At 50.2% G+C, this 23000-nt stretch overlaps 1 protein-coding gene and 1 non-coding gene across 2 annotated transcripts in view; both read right to left on the minus strand.

Moving 5' to 3' along the window:
• Nucleotides 1-23000, minus strand: part of Cib4 (calcium and integrin binding family member 4) — a 60212-nt gene that overhangs the window by 21743 nt on the left and 15469 nt on the right. The window lies entirely within an intron of this gene.
• On the minus strand, nucleotides 3912-4021 carry LOC114697503. Its single transcript, XR_003735189.1, has one exon. It is a non-coding gene; the product is annotated as a U6 spliceosomal RNA (small nuclear RNA).

Below are 23000 nucleotides of genomic sequence, written 5' to 3' on the forward strand. Positions count from 1 at the left end.
CTACCAACTGCCTGGTTTTTAAGACTTTGTGTTTTTAAAAAGACCTCAAATAATACGATTTCCCTTAAATTTTCTCATTGCTATTTAAATCTTAATATCTGGTGGCTATCTTTAAACACTCTTTAAATTTTGTTTTCTTTTTCTTTTATTTTGTGTGTGTATGTGTGGTGCATGTACATGTTCATGTGGGTGTACACACATGTGCGCACACACACATGTGGAGGTCAGAGGTCAGCAGTGGGCATTTTCTCTTCTTAAAACACATTTGAGATTTATTTTTATTTTGAATTGTGGTGTGTGTGTGTGTGTGTGTGTGTGTGTGTGTGTGTGTGTGTGTTACACATGGGTGCAGGAGCCTTTGGAGCCAGTGGTATCAGATTCTCCCTGGAACTGGGGTTATAGGCAGTTATAAGCTGCCCAACATGGATGCCGGGGATGGATCCCGTGGTCTCTGCAGGAGCAAGTGCACCCTCTTAACCGAAGAGCCATCTCTTCAGCCCTGCCATCAGGCATTTCCTTTCACCTTGTTGTTAAAAGATTCATGTGTTATTTATTTGTTTGATGTGTATGTGCCCCACACATGTGCTTCCCTGTTGATGGGGTGCACCACACGTGCGCAGAAGGCTGGGGAGGCAATGGGTCCCCTGGGACTGAGGCTATGGGTGGTTGTGAGCTACAGGGTGGGTGCAGGGAACCAAACCTGGGTCCCCTGCAAGAGCAGCCGGCGCTCTTAGCTGAGGTGCTAAGCCGTCTCCAGCCTCCTCTTCTTCCTCCTTAGTTTTTGAGACAGAGTCTCTCCCTGAGCCTGGAGCTCACTAATTGGGTAGGCTGGGTAAGCCAGTGAACCCTAGACATCTGCTGTCTCTGCACAGCCCGCCCCAGCTGGGGTTACAGAGGTGCCCCTGACACTGTGCCCTGCTTTGACCTGGGTCCTGGGATCCGAACTCAGGGCCTGATGCTTTTGTGGTGAGTACTTTTAGCAACTGAGGCATCATCCCCTGCTCCTAGTTTTGAATCTTATGTTCTTTTTGATCACCGCTGTCAACTCTTATTAAAAATGATATGATTAAGCCGCGTGATGGTTCATCAGGTAAAGATGCGGCTGAGCCAGATGACCTGAGTTCAGTCCTGAGACAGGGGATGTGATTTCAGTCTCTGGGGCCCACGTGGTGGAAGAAAAGCACTGCCTTCCAAAGGTGTCCTCTAAACTCCACTGATAATCTGCGGCCTGTGCGTGTGCACGCACATTCGCACGAGTGTTCGAACACACACACACACACACACACACACACCAAATATTAAAAGTAAAACAAAAGTATTATTAATGTATAAGCATTTTTTTTTCTCATAGTATTAAAGGTTGAACCTAGGGTCTCATGAAAGTACTTTTACCCATGAGGGCATATCCCAGCCCTCTTTTTTCACTTTGAAAACTTTCGTTTTAAGACATGTTTTCAATAAGTGGTCCAGGTTGACCTTGAACTCACTGTAGCCCAGGCAGGCCTTAACTTATGATCCTCCTGCTTCCATCTTCAGGTAACCGTGATTATGCGCCTACACTCCCAGGTCCAGATAGTATATTTTTAAACATGTGAAACATGTAAAAGGATCTGTTGGGGAAAGGAGTGGCTGACAGGGGGGGCACAGAGCATCACCCCTCAATTTTGAATAGAGGCCTCAGTTTACCTGGAAAAGAAGAAACTCTGCTTATAAGGTCCTACCTGGTCACAGACATTTGAGTGGATAGATCTCAGGTCCTGGAAGAAGGATGAAACTAAACCTCGTCTCAGTGTCTTTAAAGCTTTTTTTTTTCTCATATGTATCTTAGTCACAGATTGAAAGGCTCAATAATAAGATTCCAGTTCTTCCCAAGTTGATCCATAATGTCACTGCAATTCTAGCTGAAGTCTTCCAGCTGCTGGTCTCGTGAAAACTGACAAGCCGATTCTCTAGGTGGAGATTCGAAAAAGAGTTCAGACCAGCAAAGGCAATTCTATGAGCTAGGAAGACCGGGACCAGAGCCCTGGGGACTGAGACCGTGTGAGATTGATGTGATGTAAGAACAAACAAACCAAGACCAGAATAGAGACTCCAATACCAGATGTGCGCAATCGACGGTGCAGAAGGCTCCATAATGCGTTCAGAAGGGGAGTCAGCAAGCCCTGGTGCTGGGTTGGTGGACAGTGACGTGGGGGAATGATGGATCTTATTCCCTGCCTCACACAAAACTCAAAAGCGGTCCAGGATTGAGCCATGGTCTCATATAGAGGACTTAGTAGTCAAACTTCAGAAACATTTTTTTTTTTAAACCCAGAAGATCTTCTTAACCCCGAGGCAAAGATTGTTTAACAATAGACGAAAGCACTAACCATAGGGGCACCGCCATAAATTTGAGCATACTAAAATTGAAAAATTATATTGTTCAAAAGACATCATTACGAGAATAAAAGGGCAAGCGACAGCAGTCAATACCCGCTTCGAGAGATGAATGGATAAACAAGTCGCGACGCAGCTAGGAGATGGAATGCGACTCGGAGAAAGGGAAAGCCATTGATGAACGCCACAAAGCCGAAGATCCTTCAATGGATTTTGCTGAGTGAAGGAAATCAGACTAAAAAGGCTACATATTGAGGCTGGCACAATGCCTGTAACTCTAGTGCTCAGGAGGCGGAAGCAGGAGGATTAAGTGTTCAACCAGGCTAGTCTGCGCTTACTAAGTGAAACCCTGTCTCCAAAACAAACAAACAAACAAAGGGGTGAGGAAGGAAGAAGGGAGGGAGAGAGGCTACATATTGTTAGGAATCTATTCTGGAAAATGCAGAGCTATAGGGATAGGAAAACAGAAGAGTGGTAACGATTGGATGGTGAAGGAGATGCTAACTTTAAGGGGCTTCACAAGGAAAGTTTTAGGGTGAAGGGTCTACTCCAGATGGGGTCATGGCGGATGGAGGGGTTGGATTCAGCCTCTCTGCATTTTTGTCTGTCGGTGTGTGGGTGTGTGCATACTCCTGCAGGCAGGAGGCGTCGGGTGTCGGGTTCCCCTGCAGTCACAGGAAAGCTGCCTAAGGCAGGTGCTGGGTCTGCTGAACTCAGGGCCTCTGCAAGAGCAGTGCTGGCCCCCCACTACTGAGCCTTCTCCCCCCCCCCTTCCCACCCCATCTATGCATTTTTTTCCCCAAAGCCTGGGCACCATCCGCCACAGGAGTGAGCTCTCACTGGGTGCAAATTAAAAGCAGTTAACAGCAGGATAGCAGTGAGCTCGGGAGGGAAGCCAGGTCTCCAGCAGATGAAACCATTGCAGTGTGGCCAAAACCTCACTGAAAGCGTAGAGAGAGGAACACTGATCAAGTAGTAACTTCTGAAAAGAGGGTTTCGGTTGGGCTCTGGGGGAGCAAAGAGAATAAGAAATCCACACTGTACTCTGGGGTCCAGGGAAGTTTGTTTCTCACAGGGCTGTGGGAGTCAATCACTCACCAGAGTTCAAAAGATAAATCACAGGTAGGTGAGTTACGATGCAGATACGTTACAAATAAGCAAGGGAGTAGAGGGGGTGGGTGGGGGTGTGTGGGGGGGGGTGTGAGGTTCAATAGTCAGGACATCAGAATGAACTCCGTGGCATCTTACTATACGTAAATAGAGAATTACAACAGCTAAGCACTGATGGGTGACATCAGGGTGTGTGTGTATGTGTGTGCGCATGCATTTGCAGGGGCACACTGCTCACACATGCATGCGTGTGCCTGTCTGAGAAAGTCAGAGGACAAGCTCAGCTGTTGCTCCCACATACTATCAACCTTGTTTGTTTGAGACAGGGTCTCTCACGGGCCTGGAATATGCCAAGCAGGTGTGGCCTTTAGGCTGGGAGCTCCAGGGATTTGCCGATCTCTGCTTCCCTGGCCCTGGGATGACAAGTTAATATGGAATGCTTCACAAATTTGTGTGTCACCCTTTGCCCAGGGGCCATATGCTAATCTTCCCTGTGGTTTTCCAATGTTAGTATATGTGCTGCCCAAGTGAGTGCCTGGCTTTTCTTTTAATATGGGCTCTGGGCATTGAACTCAGCTTCCTGTAAAGCAGGCACTTGGCTGACTGAACTAACTCCAAAGCTCCAAATTTCTTGGTTTTGATAGGCGTGCCACAGTTCTGTGAAACACAGACATCAGGGAGGGCTGAATAGAATGAAAAGAGACCCTGCCTTCTAAATTCCAGGAGCAAATAGTAGCAGGAAGCAAGCCACATTTGGAAATAAAACTCAAGAAAGGATGAATAACTTCAGCATTGGGTACTTAACAATAGAAAATTTGCAATATTAAGCATTGGGGGGAAAAAGATAGTCATGTAAAAAGGCCAAACATTAAGAGCCACATCGGTAGAAAGAAAATCATGTGATGGAAACAGGGTCCAACTCGTCTCAAACGATAGAGCAGACATGAACAGTAAAACAACTGTAGTCACATTAGCTATGTTTTAGAAGGTGAAGGAAGCTGGGCTCCATAGTGTAAATTCAGCAGCTACTTGGGAGGCAAAAGCAGGAGGGTTGCCTGAGCCTGAGAGTTTGTGGCCAGCCCGGGCAACAGAGTGAGTCCCTATCTCAAAGTGAGCAAGCAAACATTAGAGAAGAAATGATTTATAAACTGTAATCACACACACTCAAGGTGCTCCACGGATAGATGCTCATCAAGACACAGAAAAACCAAATGCTAAAAACTAGTAATAAAATCTAAAAAATAAAAAACAAACAAACAAAAAAAACAGTGATAAGGAAGACCTAGACAGGAACAAAGACAAAATGACACCAGATTCCTTGTCTGAGCAGATCAGATAACAATAAAATAATTGTTTTTTCTGGGGGGAGGTGTGAGATTCTTATCCTGCTATATTCTATACCTAGCAAAGATGTCCTCCAGACATGAAGGCACAGAGTTGTTTCTTCCCAACAAACAAAGCTGAGAGAACTTGGTAGCAACAGACCAGAGCTAGAAAAAGCATTCCAGGAAGTAATAAGAATAAACAGAAAGAAAATACCAGAAAGAACCTTAGATCTATACAATGGAGTAAAGAACACCAGAAATGAGATGTATGTGAGTGGACAGAAAATTCCTTTGAAAAGAAACAATTCACAATTGCAGTTGGAAATGCCAACATTTCTCTGCCAATAATTGATAGAACAAGTAGATCGTCCCCAAAGTCATGAAGAATGTAAAAGACTGTCAACCAACTGGATGTAATGGATGCTTTCTAGAAAGCTCTACCTCTCACAGCAAATAGACATTTTTTTTTCAGAGTACATTTGGAACATTGACCAAAATAGACCAGATTCTGGGTTAAAAAGCAAGTCACTGAATTTAAGAGGACATAAATCATACAAACTATGTTCTTTGACTATAACTAAATTAAATTAGAAATCAATAACAGAGAAAACATCTTGGAAACCCTCAAAAAAATGAGAAAATACTTTGAGCTAAATGAATATCCAAAGTTGTGGGGTTTTAGTGAAAATGTAGTGCATGCAGAGAAATTAGCATTGAGAGTGAAAAATAAAAGGGTAACTGAGGTAAGCATTTGAAAGGTCCTTTGCCCGTTGGTTGGGTGAGAGGGTCACTGGCCGGGGGGGAGGGGGGGTAGTCTACCAGCCAGTGGATGGTGGAGCCCATCACCATGCTGCTTCTGAGCTATCTGCTTCCTGGAATGCAGCTGTCCCAGAGGAATGGAAGAGCTCGTTACGGGCAGCGGTGGCATGGGGACCACAGGCTGATGGAGCTCTGTGCTCCCCAAGAGCAGAGGAGCTAGGTGGCCCTTCTGTGTGAGGTTCCCCTTCCATCGACCTCAGCCTGGGAGGAATTCCTCCTTGCTGAGCTGAATCCGCAATAGTCCTTCCGCACCAAAGCTGTTCTACCAGAAGGTGGCGGTGTTAGGTCAGAACCACACGGTCAGCTCCTAAACCCAGCACAAAGTGAGCGCCTGCTGTATGCAGATGGGGGGCAGATAGACCCTACCACTCCATTTGACAGTGAGAAAGCAGAGCTCACAGGAAGAACTGGCCCCTGGCTATGTGTTGAGGCCCTGAGGAGCCTCTCGGCCGCTGCTTTGTATGGAGCTAAATCCTTCGGTGATTTAATTAAGCCCCAAGAAACTTTCTCAAAATCATGTTCCTACGAACAAGGTAAGTGGGCCCAAGGCATTACCCAGAATCCCAGGCCCTTGTCAGCTGTCAAGGGCTCCAGAGACAGGTCAGTGATAGTGAAAACGTCACTTCATCTGTGGGTGTGAGCGAAGCTCATGATCTGAACTCAGGTCCTTGTAGCAAGTGCATTAAGTGTGAATCAATCACGGAACTAGATCCTGGGGGTCCCAGCATAACAGGGAAGCTACCTCTGCCTTTTCTATGAGGCTCCTGGCACTTACAGAAGTCTCTCCAGAAACTCGAAATGCAGGAGAAAGGTCTAAACCAAACACCCCCCACACACACACACACACATACATCTTCAAGGGACATGCAAAGTTAAGATAGAACTGAAGCCTTGCATACCTCTGTGATAACTCTAAGTTACTCAGATAACTGAGAAGGCTACTGAGTCTTCAGCAGGAGGGTAGCATACACAGTGTGGACACACTGCACATAGGGAGGCTCCATGCCTCCAGCTGTAAAGCGAGATTCCATCAGGCTACTCAGAAACGGCCTGCTCTTTGAAAAGAACCGTTTATTGCTGGGGCTTGGAGAAGACGGCTCAAGGGTTAAGAGCACATGCTGCTTCTGCAGAGGGTCTGAGTCTGGTTCTCGGCCCCCTGTAACTGCCAGGAACTCCACTGACAGGGGGAAATCCAACAACTCCGGCCACTGAGGACAGCTGTACCCATGTGCACATATCCACACCCAGGCAAAAAAAATTAAAAAAAAAATGAAAACAACAACAAAAAAGAACTATTTCTTTCCAGACCAGGAAGTACCACCCTTGGTAGGCCACAGTTGACCGTGGATAATTGAAAGTGTGGAAAGGGAAATGGCGGCAGAGCTGGGACCACTGCATACAGCAATGCGTGATGGCCTGAGCTAGAACAGAGCCGTGTGTCCTGGGAGGGAGGACAGATGGACAAACAGCCTGGAAGGGGAAAGCAGGAAGAAACAGGGTAAGAACAGGATGGAGGCTGGTTCAGGGAGGAGGTGCAGTCAGGTCCCCCAGAGACCCTGTGGCAAAGAGAAGAGGACACAGAGTGAAGCCAAGACTCTCCCCTGCTTCAGGCCCCTCGTGGTGGCCTCTTCTCCCAGATGCCCAGCGTCCACAGGATGAGTGAAACTACAGAGAAGAACAGAAGAGCTGTATGTGAACATGGAAGCCCCCCTCCCTGGAGGCCCTGAGTGTCCCGCATGACCTCGCATGCCCATTTCAGAGGCTGGGGATGGGAACATGGAGCTTCACCCTGTTCATGAGCATGGAGGGTGGGAACAGAGCTTCCAGGAGGGTGGGGGTGGGAACTCAGGGGATGAAGCTGACGCAGGTGACGCCCTTCTCCTACACCCAGCCCCCCCTCCCAGGCCTCATTCCCACTAGTCTCTGCTACAGAAGTTCACCCTTCTTAAAGGTCCTGTGAGAGCTGTCTCTCGGTAACAGATGGGCTGGCAGGGACACGCTGGAGCTACGTCCTGCCGGCAGCTGGAGGCAGATCACTGGTGGAGCAGATACAAGAGCGAGGCAGTAAAAACATTAAATATTATTAAACAACCATGGGCTCACGAGGCCGGAGCCTGGCTCAGGGCCACCAGACCAGTCTCCTCCTAGATTCCAGGCCCATAGATAGGTCACGCTTCCCCGAGGAACCTTCCAGAAGATCCGTCCTTCCCTAAGGTGGAGGTCTAGACCCCTCTGTCTGCAAAGGCTGTCCACAGGAGTTGGGCCTTACATTGTGGAAGGCTTGGGACACAGTGAACCAAGCAGAGGTTCTAGAAGCAAGCAGTCTCTAAAATGCTAATATATATATATATATATATATATATATATATATATATATATATATATATTACTTGAACTCTCTGTATGGCTAAGGATGACCCAAATTCTTGATCCTCTTGCCTTTGTCTCCCAAGGGTTGGTATGTTACCATGCCTAGCATAGTATAACTTTTTATTATATTTATTTTTACACACATGTACACACACACACACACACACACACAAACACACACACACACACACACACGTTCTACTAAACGCATATAAAGGGCAAAGAACAATTCCTCTTCTATTACAGAGATCAAACTCAAGGCATCAGACTTGGCAACAAGCAGTCCCTTTATCCACCGGGCCATCTCGCCAGCCCCATGATAACTTTTAATTTGATGTCTACGAGATTTTGTTATGTTGCAACTTTGGACCAGCTTATATAGTTTTGGTGTTTTATTTGTACAACCTGAACAGGCAAAAGGATTAAAGGAAGAAATCAAACAAGCCAGTGTCCCTTGCCTAGCCTGATTATCAACATCGACCCAAAACAAGACCAGTAAGCCTTCCACATGTTACAGCTAAGTGTCTGTGTGCAGCGTTATCTTTTTCAGAGACCAGCTCTCACCATGTAGCCCAGGCTAGTCTGGAACTTGCAGCCTTCCTACCTCAGCCTCCTGAGTCCTAGGATGATAGGTGTACATTACCACATCTGGCTTCTATTAGCATTTCTAATGAGTCAACCTCACAGTGTCACACAAAATATTAACCAATATTCAAGATTCTGGGTAATAGCATAGCAACAAGCCATGTGACCTCAGTTAGACCACAGGGCCTCTCCATTTCCCCATCTATAAAAGGGGCAGAATCAGAACTTTGCCCACAGGTTTTTGTGCAGTTTGAATGAGACCATCTTTGCATCTGGTACTGACAGTAGCATCATAAGCCCGGCCCACATTGCCTGCCTCCTGTCAGGATCAAGGCCACTCTGTCACAGTCAGAACTATGTGGTGTGAGCTCCAATCAGGCCTGTGACTTGAGCCAAGCATGCCAGGATGCAGCTCATGGATTTCACACCTGCCTGTGCATGGCTTCATTCTGCAGAGGACCACAGAGGCATGCACTTGCTGCAGACAGGTCCGAGCCTAAAGGAAGCTTTCATGGAAATCCCAATCCCTTACCACAGTGGCCCTTCCCAATCAGCCTTCATCCGTTGGTACACATTTCTGATTCTTAAGTTCAGGGATTCTCCATGTGGCCAATGATCCGACAACACAGAAGGCCCCAGTGGCCATCACAAAACCAGGAAATAGCAGGCAAGATCTAGGATACCCTTGGGCTGACTACGCTGGTGGTTCCTGTCCCTACCAGGGCAGAGCCTTCCCCCCAACAAGGAAGGACAGAACTGGGGACAGGGGAAAGTGACTCTGGGCAGAGAGCAGAAACCCAGCCTGAAAACCCTACCCAGGCCCCTTTTACAGTCAGGTCTTACAGAGACCCTGGCCCTGTCACACGGGTACCCTGCTCCCCATGGCTTCTTCCTTGGTGCGCCCTAGCTTGTGATTAACTCCACCTCTGATAGACTGGGTCCCCTTCAGCCATCCCCTGTGACCATCCCTTCCTTCTTTCCAGTGTGTGCCACGTTCAGTTAAGAAATACATAAATGGCTGCCCTCTGACGAAGACACATTTGCCAGAACACCCCATAAAGTGCCGGGATTGTGGGAAGGACTCTCTTAGTCCAATGCGAAGCTTTGCCATTTCATCTAATGACGAAGACTATGGGAAAACAATTGCTATTGACATTCTGAAGCCACTGGTCCTGGGAGGGTGGGTCCTGTGAGTGGGACAGCGACCCTCTGCTCGGAGGACTGTCCTGGGGAGAACAGCTCCTGCCTAAGAGGAAGGAGGGGCAGGGGAGGGGAAGGGCAGATGGAGGAAAGAGAGGGGGCGCGGTTTGGATGGAGGCAAGCCTTTGAGATGGGATACTTCTCTGCAGTCACCCCCCCCCCCTCCTCAGCCCTCTGGGTTTACTACAGGGCCTGTCTGGGGCAACGTTTGTGAATGTCTGTTGAGAGGCCCAGAGTTTGTTTGGGTCAATGTGAAGTGGAGGCTGAAAGGACAGGAGGTCTCTGTCCCTTATGCGCCCCCCCCCGCCACCCCAGGAAGAAGCACAGGAGGCAAGGAGGAGGGAGGGCCGTGCCCCCCCCCCAAAGTGAGGAATTAATGGGAGAGCTGCCGTGTACCCCACAAAGTGAGGAACTGGTGGAAAGGTGGCTCACAGCCACTGCACGGGTCACAGCCACGTCTCACCAGGAGCAGGTGGCCCCTGGTGCCCCACTCGAGACTCTGGGTGCGAGGTCTAGCGCGGCTGCACAGTGAGGTGAATGGGGGCAGTTCCCATGGTACAGCCGGAGAGCTTCATGGCGGTTTCTACGGCTTTCTGGAGAAAACACAACAGAGCTCAGGGCGGCCAATATAAAAATCATTCACGATACACTGCACCTGTAGTTCACAGGCAGTTCATTCAAATCAGGAGACAAAGTCCGGGAGGAAGCCGGCTGCCCAAGGCCAGCCTGGACATAGGACTCCAGTACAGGCCTTTTGCAGCCCAGGGAGTTAGTTATTGGTCTGGGCTAGTCTGCCCCCACCCCACCCCCACTCCCCCAGTCAGAGCGTCTAGATGGCAGCAATATTGCTTTGTGGCTGTCTGGGGTCACCTGGCCCAGGGCACCCTGGGAGCCCTGTCAGCTCTGTAAGATATAAGTCCCTGTATCCCAATAAACTCCTCTTGGTGGTGGAGCTAAGCAAAAGACCTGTGATCCGTTTTGACCTCATTGTGAATCAAGGGATGACAACGGAGTGAGGTAGCCCAGGCGGGCTCAGACCTATAATCCTGACCTCCCCGGGGCAGGAGGACGGGAGGACGGGAGGCTAGCCTGGCCTGCAGAGTGAACCTTGTCTCAAACAAAACAAAACTCAAATTAAAAACACGGAATTACACCCTCGTCCTCAGTGGAAAATACCCCCTCCAGATGCCTTGGTGATTGGTGTGTTTTTGGTTTTTGTGTTTGTTTTTGGTGTTTGGAGACAGAGTCTTGTGAAACCTTGCTGGTCTTGAGCCTAGGTATGTCGTCTCAGACGGTCTTAATGTCTTCCTAGTCTTGCCTGCACCTCCCAAATGCCAGCGTCACAGATGTTTGCCATCACACCTGTCCTTGCTCCGCCCTTCTTCATGCTCCGTGGCTCTCTAAAACCCGTGAAGTATGAACCTAACAAAGGACTTTTTCAGTCCAATATTCAAAGGCCCCGACTTTCTGTCCCCTTTCCTCTCGTCCTGGGGGCATTACCACACTCCCACCAGGCCGTTTTGATCACTGGTGTCATCGTTTTCTACGGCTCTGATAAAACACTCTGACCAGAAGCGACTGCAGGCGGTGGATGGGGAGGGTTAGCTGTCGTTATATAGTGGGTTGTCCATCATCCAGGAAATCAGAAACCTGCAGGCAGGAGCTGATGCAGAGGCCGCCAGGGAGTGCTACTCACCGGCTGGCTCTGTTTGCTTTTGGATACACGCCAGGACCACCTGCCCAGGGCGTGGTCCTACCAAATCAATCACTAATCCATAAAATGTTCCACAGGCCAACCTTTCAAAGGCGTGTTCTTAAGTGAGAGTTTCCCTTCTCAGGTAGCTCTAGCTTGTGCCAAGTTAACAGAAGACTAGCCTGCACACTAAGGGCCTAGCCAGCCGTGAGGTATCACTACCCGGGTATTTATTGGCACCCGCTGTTGACTCAGACCTCTAGGCACCTTGCCCTTTCCACACTCCTGCTTGGCCCAAGAGGACAAGGACAGGAAGAAACTCTCCTTCTAAGTTTACCTCCCAGATGCTGCCGCTGTGTGCGGACCTATCACTGCCTTTACTACAGCCCAGGCAGTCATGGTGGGTAATTTACACGGACTATGAAAATCATGGCGTGATAAGAGGACACATTGGGAACCTGGCCCCAGGTCTGTCTGACCCATACCTTCCCAGCATGTTCTGGAAGCTCGCCAAAACAAGTGCCGGCCCCAGCTCCTGGGGGACCAGGCAAGAAGGGGCAAGTGTCCGGCGGGTGCCAGCGTCGAGTGCGGTGGGCAGTTGAACCAATCGGTCACATGCAGACGCACAGTTCCTGCGTCTTTTCTTGAAGGCAGTGGTACAGGCTCGCTCACAGCAAGAGATGTTGAAGCTGCGGACCCCAGCCCAGTTCTGGGGTCCCCGTTAACACAGCCACGTCTGAGAATGTTCTTGTTCATGACGTCATCACGAGGGATGGAGAAAGTGGGTCAGAGAACAATAAATACACAGCTCTGGGTTAAAAGTCCATGTGCATGTCCATATCCCTTTGCGATGATGGCCGCTTAAAGAGAAGTCTCCAACCACATACCGCAGAGCTCTCTCTCTCCACATTGATTCAAGTTGGGGATATTTAAACACCCCAGTTCTTCATTTTGTGTTTTTCCCTCCCCCCACCAAGGCATAAATGTTTTCCCATGTTGTTTCATAGTCAATGCAATTTTCATTTTAATAGCTACTCCGTTCTGGTTCCTAGAGTGGACAGCCCTGTCTATTCAACGCCTCCAAGGAGAAACTGGATGTCTAGACTCAGAAAATAATTTCAAAAAAATGAAGAAAATAATACACGAGGATGTTTACTGTGATGTTATTTATAGTAGCAGAAAAATAACTAACCCCTTGAAAGAGCGTTACTGCTCAGCCATGAGGGGAGGGTTTGTTTGGTCAATTAGAACCCAATGTAATTATGCAGCCATCAGGACCACAATCATGCGGGCTATTCAGCAACATGAAAAAAGCATTTATGCCTAATGGGGAGAAAAAAACACAAAATAAAATTGCATCCAGGTACATCTACCATGTTGTAAAATAAAGCGTGACCAGGGAAAAAGACGGCAAGAGAAAAATAGAAAATGAAAACTTATGTTGTGGTTAATGGGTGCCAAGGAATTGATTTTTTTTTAAAAAAAAAATTGTGTTTTACTGACACACTACTCTTAACAATAAAAAAAAAAAACAACAGAAAACAACAAGTGTACTAGGAACCTGTTACCTTCCCACGGGTTGCTTCGTTTGCTCATAAGCAGAGGCTGGGCTCAGGCAGGGCTGGACTCCCCACTTCCAGACCCAGTAAGAGGCAGGCGGCCCCTTCTGTTGTCACCATCTTGGCGGGAGCAACGATATTCGGAAGAGAGACACTTGGTCCCCCCCCCCTTTGGCTATCAGACTATTGGAAGAATGGAACCCAAGAAATTAGAATTTCCCCCAGAGGCCTCATGCTGGTGGGGGAGGGGCAGTCCAAAGCCTGGTCCCATACAGAGGGGAGCGTGTCCTTTAGACGGATATTTTACAGTTTTGGCAACCATCTTGCAGAAGAGAGCGGGAGCTGAAACAAGGTCCACCCCTTGCCCAGGCTACCTGGTTAGCCTCACCTCTCGCTCTGGTTAAGCCTAAATCGTAGGAGTTACTGAACCTGTTCGTCCCGCTTCCTAATGTGGCTGCCTTGAATAAATCTCCTTTCCCCACTTTCCGCTATGATTTGTGTCTTTAATTGGTATATTGAGGTGGGGGTGGGGAAGCCCGGGTTGTGAGAGCGGCTAGGACTGATGCCTTTGACCCCGAACATTCTAGAAGCGTTGTCAGGGTGGCAGCTGGAACCGGAGTCCTGCTGAGCGGAGAGCTTGGTGAGCAGGGAAGGTCATTGGAACATGACCCATTTCTGTCATTTGTATCAGAGCATCTGTGTTCTACCTTTCCGGAGACATTCCAAATGGTGAAAGGCAGGGGACCCGTTAGTAGTTCTGATGTTTTCTATAGGATTCCAGGAGCCTTACTGAGCCTTGCGCTGGTCCCCTCCTCGTGGTCTCCACCCAGGAAAACTCAGTCTCTCCCCATTTCCCCATGGCTCTGAAGGAAGAGGACACTCAAGGGAAGAGTATGGACCACATCACCTGCTGCTGTCCTGAGCCTGGGCCGCTCTTCCTGCCCCAGAGGCCGTTTGCCAGGGGAAGAAGAGGCCAGGGCAGATGGCAGGACAGGACTCTGCTTTGTAGAGAGGAAGCCAGTCCACGCCCCACAGCTGCTAGCCAGCTGTTGCCCTAGCTACCCCCTGTGGGTCACAGTTCATGGGAGGTAGAGGACAGGGCAAAGACAGACTTTGTGTGGACAGCAGTTGGGGACAATGCGAAGCAGAAACCTTTAGCCAGCTCCAGAAAGAAGTCATTTGTAACCTAACGGGGAAGGGTTTTTTGTTTTGTTTTGTTTTTATTTTTTTGTTTTTGTTTGTTTGTTTTGTTTTTTTCCCACCTGAGGAGCTGTGTTATAGTCACAGACTCTTTATTCAGTTCTCTTGACACTAGATAGGGCATTTACTTCTGGCACTTGGCCTCAGGCAGAATAAGGAAAAGGGTGACCTCTCTCCCAGAACCTAGCTGGACTAAGGGTGCAGGACTCCCAGAAATCAAAGGACATTCAACATCTTCGCTCTCATCACCAACTACCAGGGCGAGTTCAAGGTGCCCGCCAGGAGCCTGGCCCCTGCAGGACATCAGCCAGCTCATGTGGTTACGGTCCCAAGTCCTTCTTCTGATGGAATACCACGATTTTCCTGTCACCTTCCCACTAGTAGGGGTTTGAGTCCCTCCTCGACTTTTTGGGGGACACATACCTTCTCTCTAGTTCCTTTGTGTGAGATGGGAGACTCCCCCAGTGGGTCTGCCATTCACAGAACACAATCATGCCCTTCCTCTCCCGCCACTGCTCTAGGCCCACTGACCCCCCCCCCCCCCCCGAGTTCCACTCAGTTCCCTGGAGTACCTCTCAGCAGTCAGCATAAAACCCTCTGAGGTGGGCAGAGGTGCTACTGTTTGGTCTATTTTTCAGACACAGCAAAATGAGGTGTGACACCGGCTGCCAGTTAAAGGTCAGGATGCTAAAGGAGGTGCCAGTCCTCAAAAGAGGGCTCCGGCCCTTCTGAAAGGGGCTGAGGCCAGAGTCAAACGTGGGAGAAACTCCCAGAAGGCCCCTTCATAGCTGAGCCTGTCCCTCTACACCTGGGGGATGCCCCCACCTCCATCTTGTGTAGGGGGATGTGGCCAACAGCTCAAGGCAGGTGGTATGGCCTTCCCTCCTAGCATCATGCCCAGGCCACTGGGAAGCCCTTCAAAGCTGCAGGGTGTCTAGTCCCCATGGAGGCGGCAGCAGGCAGAGGGTCAAAAACCCTGGGAACAGAGCCCTGGCGGGCCCAGCCAGCACCTCGTTAGGAAGCCTGAAGGGGAAGGGGGGTGCGTGAGGAACAATGTTGTTTATTTTTTTCTATTTTTAAACCAGTCGAAGGTCTCTGGGGGCACAAATGAAGTTATCAGCAAAGACATAAGGGGAATAGAGCCTCCAGCCAGCGGGCTGAGAAGGCCCTAGGGACCGGCACTCTTGAAAAGCTGAGGAGAGCTTATTTATCTTGTTTTCTGAGGGCAGGACAGGGCCTGGGGTGCTGGACAAGCAAGCTTCCAGGCCCATGGGCCCCCTCCCCAGGCCCTCAGCTCCTCGTTCCCTCAGTACTGCTGGGAATGTGGGTCCAAGTCTTAGAGTCAAGAGAGTTTCAAGTGTGTGTCGTCTGCACCGGGGAAGGAGGGGTCTGCTTTGCCCTCAGTTCACAGACAGTTCACACGCACAGGCAACATCACACCAAAGCACGCAGACACACATACAGAGGCGCGTGTGTGTGCACCCGTGTGCACATGCACACCTACACACACAGGTGTAACACACACAGGCAACATATACACACATGCACACACACACTCACACACACACTCACACATACTCACACTCACACACACACACTCACACAGACACACTCATACGCACATACTACCTGTTTGCACCTGGTCACAGGCTGCCCCTGCCACCTCATACCCTTGGAACGCCCCTTCCTCCATGTGACCTCCTGTTCCGTCAGCCTTCCCACTCGATACTTATCCCAACCTAACTCCGGAACCTCTCACAGGGAGCAGCAAGCACGGCGATGTATATGCAGTGTGACAGGATCCTTACATGAACCGAAAGAGAAGATGCATCACTCCCGTCTTAAAGGCAAGGGCACCAAGAAGTCCGGTGCTTTGCCCAGAAGCTTTTTTTCAGTACCGCCAAATGCCTCTAAGGGCTTCACAGCAGGAGAATCAGTTCCGCCCTTGGGAACTGAGGAATCATGAACCATTAGAGAATCAGTTAAGGGCCCGGCTGCGGGGAAACATCCAGGGAGCGCTAAGTGGTAAGAGGCAAGGATGGTTAGACCCTGGGCGTATAGCCTGCTTGGAATTCTGGTCTTCGCTGGATTCTAGATGGGTGACTGTGGGCAGGTCACTTAGTGACTCCATGGCCCAATCCCCTACTCTCTGGAGGCAGTAAGGGCAGGTAATTTCCCAGGTAGATGAGACACTCCATTAAAAATGTAACATGGGAGGAGACAGAAAACGGCTGAACTCTGCAGATGAAAACATATGTTTCCCTACTCCTACCCCAAGATGGACGAAAGATGGATCCAGTAGCTGCACCAGGTGGGGTGTGGGAAATTCTGTCCATTTTCTGTCTGGCTGTGGGGTACAAAACTCCACCAGAGGGAATGAGGGAAAAGTGGCCCTTGACATTTTTGTGGGCTCCCTGTCTCCGGCTGAGGAAAATCAGAAGAGAAAAGCCAAAACCAGAACCCAGACCTTTCATTCACCGTCTCCAGCTTTCCTGGTAGGAGGTGGGAGGGGATCCACTGGAAAGTTGAGGAACCGGAGACCTGGAGAAAACCAGTGATGTGCCCAAGACGGCTAGGTGCCAGCGGCAGGCCAGGCCTGGACGTCAGGCCGTATCCCTGGGCCGCGGCTCAGCCCAGAACAGAGATGGCCTCTCACAGTACTGAGCTCTTTCTGAAACAAACCCCTTAATTCTTTGGCTGAATGTCTAAATAAGGATTTTTGCCAATTCCAAGCCCTGCTAACTGATGAAGTTGTCAGAAAAAAAAAAAAAAAAAAAAAAAAAAAAAAAAAGAAAGAAAGATCTAATGATGCTTGAAAAGGCCGGGAGTGAACCAGATGCCAAATTACCCTCCCAGCTCTGACTTGACATCAGGGAGCCTGGACCCTCCCACTGGGGCCGGGCGGGGCCTTGGGGAGCAAGACTTGGAGGTTGAGTGGGCTGACTTCAGTCCTGCTTCGGACTGATGAGCTATTAACCCCTTTGGTCAACTCTGCTGCTACCGAGGAGGAGGGTACCACTTCTTCCTCCAAGTTACCTTGTAGATGAAGTGAGGTGATGTGTGAGTTACGCCCTGCTGGGCAGAGCTCAAGTTTCAGCTAGGGGCTGGGCTGGAGCAGCCAGCTGGCCTGAGCTCTGCCTAGTAGACCGATGCCTTACAGCCCTTGAGGGAGGGGAGAAATGGAGGCTGCGGGTTCCATTTGGCGAGGCAATGGGTCTCTGGTCGACCCCTAGCATTTATTTATCTCTGCGATCCAGCTGCTTGTCTTGGATGGGTGAAAAGCTCCAAGTGACCTCAGGCCCCTGGAGGTGGCGCCTCAGGGTGGGAGCCTGGGAGTTCAGCAGGCTCTTTGTTCTCTTTCTCTCTCTCTCTTTTTTTCTCAGTGGAACATTTGTCCCACTCAGGAGTCTGGGTACTAGGGGTGGAGCCCGGTCTGGGGACTTGGGAATCAGACAATTCCCAGGCCTGTCCTAGGAGCCAGAGAGACTGGGTGCTTAGAGAAGGGAGGGCGAACTACCATCATAAGGAGAAGAAGCCCCAACAACACAGACACACGCAAGTGTGACCTTCTGCCCGAGGATGCTTCTTCCTACAGTCAATCATCAACCACTCAGGCCAATAATAACTCGTACCCATCCAGTTTCCTGCTCCTGACATGCGTGTGCACACATACTCACGTTGGTGCCGTTTTTTCCCTAGAAGATGGAGAAGAGCAAACGGAATTCTTGTGTTCAAGTGTATTTGGGGCTTTTGGCCACTCAGTTTCCTTTTCTGTAGGATAACATCCAAGTGCCTCAAAGAGTGTGAGGCTCAAACCAGGCAGCCCGTGAAACAGCTCACAGCCATGTGACCTGGGGCAGCAGGCAGGCATATGGGGCTAGGCACTGGGATTGTTGCACCCATCCAATCTGCTGCGGTTTTAAATTTATTTTTTTTTAAAGCATGCCAGGAAAAACAGCCGAGGATGAGGGGGGCTCAGGACAGTGGCCTAAATACAGTCTAAGGATTATTACCGGGCCCAGCTGTCCCCTCCGGCGGCTGCCGCTGAGGTCACCGGATGACAATAACACTCCCTGGGCTGTCCTGGGTGTTAGGGGCGTTCTGTCAGCTCTTCATCTGGGGACCCTCTGATAATGTGTTTCCTCGGGATGTGGAGGCGTCCTGAAGAGAGAGCATGACACAGCCTAGGCTGGGGAGGAGGGGGGTGGGGTGGGGGTGGGGGCGGCCGTCATCCTGTGTGTCCCTTCTCATCTGCCGACTTTGACTTCTTCCTTGGTGAAGGCCCCTCTGCCTTAGGATGGGCACGGACAGTGTGGCCGCCATACAATGGTTGTGAGCAAGTCGATGGCTAAATGTTCAAGGAGACCCTTGGCGTCCTGGTACTGGCTCCCTCCCACCCACCTTTCCTCAGAGGACTGAAGGAATCACTCATACCTGTGCCATCTCCCATGGAAAAGGAGCCCAGAGATCCAAAGATCCCCTTCCAGCTCAGGACTCAGCAGGATGAAATGAGACCACCATTTACAATAACAGTTTGCACTTTCCAGGGATTCTAGCCTGTCTCAGGGTAGACATCCAGCCGAGCAGGGTGCATTAGGGAAGCCTATGTGCAGGTTCTCTGAGTATCTAGCCATTGCCTTGGCCTAGTCCCAGGACATATTAAGACATATTAAGAAGCTCCTCTGGAGGGGAGGGTGTGTTGCCCTGAGACCTGCCTGGCCCCCAGAAAGCCTTTCCTTTGGCCCTAAGAAGTATGAAAGGACACAGATGGAGAATATCTAAGGTGTGCCTGGCTAGATCTGTCTATGAGGGGCCACGCCCACAAGGGGAGCTGCATAAGACTATTAGGGCACCAAGTTTGGGCACTACGATCTGGAAAGTGAGCCCTGCAAAGAGGAGGTGGCTGATGACACCCTTGCTCTTTGCCCAGAGCACCCCAATGAGAGACAGAGAGAGGCTCTGTAAGGTTGGAGACTGCACACAGTGCATGGCCAGCTGTTGGCGGTAATATCCTGCTTGTAGTGGGTGAGAAGGGTGCATGAGAGTCCCCCACACCAGGCATTCTCCACAAAGGAAAAAAAAAAGTCTGTCATGGTTCCTCCTGTCTGACAACAGAGAAAGCAGCAACACTCCCTAGGAGTCCTTGGGCAAAGCCCTCCTGGAGGTGAGGGAGGATCCCAGCGGCCTGCTGGGTATCTGGTTTGAGGAGGAGTATGAGGACCACGCAGGCATGGGGCTCTGAGGGCACCGACCTAGCGGGGGCACGTGGCAGGTGTGGGGTCGGGAGGAGGAGACGAAAGTGGGTGAGACAGCGTCCACGTGTGGGACATGCTGGGTTGACGGTAGGGCTGACGCGTGGGACGTTTTACTTTACCCGGGAGCCGTGACCTCTTGCACCTAGCTTCACGCCCCCTGGCACTCACTGCATGGAAATAAAGGGCTTTCTCTCTTGGAGCTACAAACAAACACGGAACACAGGAGACGAGCAGACACAGGCGCACAAGTCGTGAGTGACCAGGAGAGAGAGAGACAAGACATCAGGACCTGGGCCCACAGTGGGAAAGGTGACAGCAGCCTGCTGTCTTCTAGGCTCTGGGTCTGCACGCCCCGGCAGTGCTGGAAAACGGGCAACTACGTGGACGGCTGGTGGCAAGGGTCTCAGAGCATCTAGAATGCTGGAACCTTCCGCACTGCGTGCTGAGGGACGACTTGCCCTGTCTCCAGCCTTACCAAAGGTAGGGAAGCTTGTCTCTTGTGAGAGCCAATTAGCGCCTTGGGGGGGGGGGGGCACCAGACACCACTGCGGACTGGGAATTGAACAAATAGGTGGATGTTAAACTCAGACTCATCCAGCCTGTTTCTCAACTTGGCGCCAGGATATGCTGGCTCACAGAACACGCCAGTGTTTCGAGGGAATCCTCAAAACATGGCCCCTTCGGCTCTCTCGCCGCCGTTGGCACTCCAGTTGACAGACACCACCCACGGGCTCAAGCTTTGAAACAAGTTTTTTGGCAACCATCTGCAGTCTTCATTATGAGCAAACGATGACCAGATATCCACGGAAGGCCTCTGGCATGAAAGGCAAGGGTTCACGGCAGCAAATGGCAGAAAAGAAAAAAAAGTGCCTCAAAGGGAAGATCAGAGAAGATAAGTGCATTCAGGAAAACAAAACAAAACAAAAAAAGGGAGGGTATTACTCAAGAAAGGGATACGCAGAGAACACAATAACTCCTGGAGACCAAATGCTGAACGGGGAGAGTGAAAAACTCTTTGTGGTTGAAAGACAAACGTTGAAGAATCGCGAGCCCAGAAAGGAGAGATGGGGGCTGGAGATGGTGGGGGCTGGAAGTGGGGGCTGGAGATGGTGGGGGCTGGAGATGGGGGCTGGAGGTGATGGGGGCTGGAGATGGGGGCTGGAGATGGTGGGGGCTGGAGATGGGGGCTGGAGATGGTGGGGGCTGGAGATGATGGGGGCTGGAGATGATGGGGGCTGGAGATGATGGGGGCTGGAGATGGTGGGGGCTGGAGATGGGGGCTGGAGGTGATGGGGGCTGGAGATGGGGGCTGGAGATGGTGGGGGCTGGAGATGGGGGCTGGAGATGGTGGGGGCTGGAGATGGTGGGGGCTGGAGATGATGGGGGCTGGAGATGGGGGCTGGAGATGGGGGCTGGAGGTGGTGGGGGCTGGAGATGGGGGCTGGAGATGGGGGCTGGAGATGGTGGGGGCTGGAGATGGGGGCTGGAGATGGTGAGGGCTGGAGATGGTGGGGGCTGGAGATGATGGGGGCTGGAGATGGGGGCTGGCACGGTCAGGAAGTGTCTGCAGTTCATGCATGAGAACTTCCGGTCTGAGTCTCCGAGTCCCCCATCCAAAAGCTTGGAATCCCAGCTCCGGGGAGGTGGGGACAGGCAGATTCCTGGCGCTTGCAGGACAAGCAGCCTAGACCTAGGGATAAGCCCCAGACGGATGGAGAGCTCCATCGCAAACAACAGGGAGAGAGCTCAGAGACGGCTCAGTGGGAAAGTGTCTTTTGCTCGGCAAGCATGTCAGCCTGAGTTTGACCCCCCAGCTCTTGTGTTAAAAAGCCAGGCATGGCTGCCTGTGCCTGTAATCCCAACACCACAAGGCCGATAAAATGAGGGCGACATGTTTCCAGAAAGAAAGTGAACATGAACGAAGAAACAAATTAAAAAAAAAAAAAAAAAGCAGGACACACACACACACACAATCAGGAAACAGAAAGGCTTTGGATTTCTCATTAACAAGAGTGAAAGCTAAAATGTCATCAAGTGATACTTTCCAAATCCTGAAGAAAAATGGTTTCCAATCTATAATCCAATTCCATCTAAATGCTCAGTCGAGTGTGAAGGGGAAGTAAGGACATTTTCAGATGTGTAAGGAGTCACAAAAACACTTAGCTCCCGGTAACTCTTCATCAGAAAGCTAATAATGGATGTCTCCCACCAAAGCAAGGGGAGCAAAGAGAGAAGTCGGAGATCCCAGGGAGGTGTGGGATCTGAAGGGATTGGGAAGGGCTGGTATCTAGGATGCTGACATGTTCTGTGTTCAAAGGGCAACCCTCTCCCAACGAAAGCCATTATAAGGCGCCGAGAACAGCTTCCCTAAGAAAATGAAATGTGCAGAAAATCCTCCCTTTTGAATGCTCTTGGAGATTTAGACAATTGGTAGAGCCTTGATGATGAGTTAATGATATGTACAAAGAAAACCAAGCAAAAACAATTATTATAACCAGAAAAAAAAAATGTGCAGAAAAGAAAACTCTCCACATTTTATTTCTCTGCTCAGCTCCGAATAGGGTAAACGGCCATCGTGACAGAAACACCTGCTAATGGTTTGGATACGGTTGTCTCCTTCTCTGCTCACCGAAGGAGTTTAATCCCTGAAGCTTTATGTTAATGGTTTTGAGGAGGTCCCACACCAACCCTAGGGCAGTGCCCAGAGGTGAGGCTTTGGGGAAGTGATTAGGTCAGATAAAATCATTCGGGTGGGGCCCTGGTGAGGGAATTCTAGTGGCTTTAAAAGGAGAGGGAGAGAGACCACACAGACAGAGACACCCATGTGCTCCTGCTGTGGTGTGTCAAGCCAAGGGGAGGTCTGTCTTTGCAGCCTGCAGCTTCCAGAATTGAACTAAATAAACTTCTTGAACTCTCAGTGAAGTAGCCTGCCGCAAGTATTTTATTAAAGATAACAAAGAGCAACAACAAAAAACCTGACTATGCAACACCAACTGTTCCGATCACTATCCCGGGAAGTCATGGGAAGAGGGATGACGCATGGGATGGCATGGGGGAGGGCAGAGAACTAAACACCGACCCCCAGGGGAGTCGAAGGTTGAGATTTCAGAAGAGTCATCCAATGTTCTCTGTAGAGATCCGGGCTGTGGGGAGCAGGGAGAGGCTGCGGATGGCCTGGTGTAAGCCTTTCCCCACCCCTTCCCCTTAAGACCACTCTATCTTCTCTCAGGTTTTGCTACCATCATCCCAGGTGGACCCAAAGACTAGGCCAGGAAACCAGAAACCTGAGTCACGCCATGCCACACTCACGGTGTTTACAGAAAGCAAGATCATTATTTACAGGAAGAGAAACATTGAGCTAATTGACTTTTAAAGACATCAAATACAGCAGACAAACAGAGCATAAAACCCCACGTGGAAAAGGAGCACAGCGTCCCAACCAGTAGGCGTCTTTGTCCACAGGCTTTTCCGGTTATCTCTGCTACCCGGAACCTTCTCGTGCCTTGCT

Source organism: Peromyscus leucopus, chromosome 22 (assembly GCF_004664715.2).
Source record: "Peromyscus leucopus breed LL Stock chromosome 22, UCI_PerLeu_2.1, whole genome shotgun sequence".
Lineage (NCBI taxonomy): Eukaryota > Metazoa > Chordata > Mammalia > Rodentia > Cricetidae > Peromyscus > Peromyscus leucopus.